This window comes from Vanessa tameamea, unplaced genomic scaffold (genome assembly GCF_037043105.1).
Source record: "Vanessa tameamea isolate UH-Manoa-2023 unplaced genomic scaffold, ilVanTame1 primary haplotype ctg00000038.1, whole genome shotgun sequence".
In the NCBI taxonomy this organism is placed as follows: Eukaryota; Metazoa; Arthropoda; class Insecta; order Lepidoptera; family Nymphalidae; genus Vanessa; species Vanessa tameamea.
This window is the reverse complement of record NW_026974773.1, coordinates 12,501-15,000: the sequence shown is the minus strand read 5'-3', so window position 1 is coordinate 15,000 and position 2,500 is coordinate 12,501. Positions and strand designations below refer to the sequence as shown.

Below are 2,500 nucleotides of genomic sequence, written 5' to 3'. Positions count from 1 at the left end.
GGGGACAACATACAATATTCACTGACACGTGGAAATGATGAAAAGATTCTTTTTTTTTTTTTCGTTCTGTAAAACTGTGCCGACCGACGGACGCACGTAAATCTCTCTGCCTCACATGCGCTTCCTCTTATCGTCGTCGTCGTCGCGCTCTTCTCTACAATCTATCCTCATGGAATAGTGTCGATTCATTGTAGTAGATCTGTGCGACGTCGTGACACGACACATATGAGAAGGAAACGTGTTAGAGACCAGAGTTTTTAAAAGATTCAATGTATTCGTATAATGTGTATAATTTTGATATTATATCATGAAAACGGTCGTTTCTAAAATTCTTTTTATTTTTCATTTATCATGTACAAAAAATACATAACCCGAGTATCGGTACGATCACTCAAACACCGGGCGTCGATCCCAATGTTTTACGATAATAATCGTTGAACAATACATACGTACACGTCGTGTGCGAAGTGTTATTTTAAAATAAACTCGATCTCGTTTAGAACGTTCGAATTCGTGACCGTGATGTGTCATTATGTGACGACGCCGCCGTCGCCGCCGCCGCCGCCGCCGCCGTCGCGATATATAAATATCGTCTCGATAAATATATAAAGCGCGGGGGAGCGCGCGAGCGCGCGCGAGCGAGTGTCTCGTTTGAATTATAAAAGAGTCAACCGTTAAAATCTATCGCGTCTAACGCGATTGACGATACGGTAAGACGCTCGTTTCATACTGTGCGTATATGGTACATACATACATACATGCGTGCATGCATGCATGCATGCGTGCGTGCGTGCGTGCCTCGCGTGTGTGTGTGTATTTTATATGTGAATATGAAACGAGAAGAGAGTTTGACGACTTCAACAAGTCTATGTTAGCTCCCTGGTTGATCCTGCCAGTAGTTATATGCTTGTCTCAAAGATTAAGCCATGCATGTCTCAGTGCAAGCCGTATTAAGGCGATACCGCGAATGGCTCAATATATCAGTTTTGGTTCCTTAGATCTTACTCAGTTACTTGGATAACTGTGGTAATTCTAGAGCTAATACATGCAATCAGAACTCTGACCAGTGATGGGATGAGTGCTTTTATTAGATCAAAACCAATCGACGGAGGGCGTCTCGTCCGAAGTCGTTAATTTTGATGAATCTGGATAACTTTTGCCGATCGCATGGTCCAGTACCGGCGACGCATCTTTCAAATGTCTGCCTTATCAACTTTCGATGGTAGTTTCTGCGACTACCATGGTTGTCACGGGTAACGGGGAATCAGGGTTCGATTCCGGAGAGGGAGCCTGAGAAACGGCTACCACATCCAAGGAAGGCAGCAGGCGCGCAAATTACCCACTCCCGGCACGGGGAGGTAGTGACGAAAAATAACGATACGGGACTCTTTCGAGGCCTCGTAATCGGAATGAGTACACTTTAAATATTTTAACGAGGAACAATTGGAGGGCAAGTCTGGTGCCAGCAGCCGCGGTAATTCCAGCTCCAATAGCGTATACTAAAATTGTTGCGGTTAAAAAGCTCGTAGTTGCATTTGTGCGCCGCGCTGTCGGTGCACCGCATCCGCGGTGATACTGACACGTCTGCGGAGCATATCGTCGGTGAGCCGGCGGTAAAACGCCGGTTCAATATCAAAATCCTATCGCGGTGCTCTTCAGTGAGTGTCGAGATGGGCCGACAATTTTACTTTGAACAAATTAGAGTGCTCAAAGCGGGCTCAAAATGCCGCTTGAATATTTCGTGCATGGAATAATAGAATATGATCTCGGTTCTATTTTGTTGGTTTTCAGAACTCCGAGGTAATGATTAATAGGGATAACTGGGGGCATTCGTATTGCGACGTTAGAGGTGAAATTCTTGGATCGTCGCAAGACGAACATCAGCGAAAGCATTTGCCAAAGGTGTTTTCATCAATCAAGAACGAAAGTTAGAGGTTCGAAGGCGATTAGATACCGCCCTAGTTCTAACCGTAAATATGTCATCTAGCGATCCGCCGACGTTACTACAATGGCTCGGCGGGCAGCTTCCGGGAAACCAAAGATTTTGGACTCCGGGGGGAGTATGGTTGCAAAGCTGAAACTTAAAGGAATTGACGGAAGGGCACCACCAGGAGTGGAGCCTGCGGCTTAATTTGACTCAACACGGGAAATCTCACCAGGCCCGGACACCGGAAGGATTGACAGATTAATAGCTCTTTCTTGATTCGGTGGGTGGTGGTGCATGGCCGTTCTTAGTTGGTGGAGCGATTTGTCTGGTTAATTCCGGTAACGAACGAGACTCTAGCCTGCTAAATAGGCGTCGTCATTTAGGTGTGCTCGATTTCGGTCGAGCAACTCACTGGCGGCGTATTAAAATTCTTCTTAGAGGGACCGGCGGCTTCGAGCCGCACGAGATTGAGCAATAACAGGTCTGTGATGCCCTTAGATGTCCTGGGCCGCACGCGCGCTACACTGAAGGAATCAGCATGTTCTCCCTGGCCTAGAGGCCCGGGCAACCCGT

The 2,500-nt window shown here is 46.8% G+C and overlaps 1 non-coding gene across 1 annotated transcript in view; it reads left to right on the top strand.

Moving 5' to 3' along the window:
- Positions 1-876: 876 nt before the first annotated feature.
- LOC135194705 (small subunit ribosomal RNA) overlaps positions 877-2,500 on the top strand; it is a 1,903-nt gene continuing 279 nt past the window's right edge. Inside the window, exon 1 of the ribosomal RNA XR_010309930.1 lies at positions 877-2,500. This exon is cut by the window's right edge and continues 279 nt beyond it. This is a non-coding gene — a ribosomal RNA (small subunit ribosomal RNA).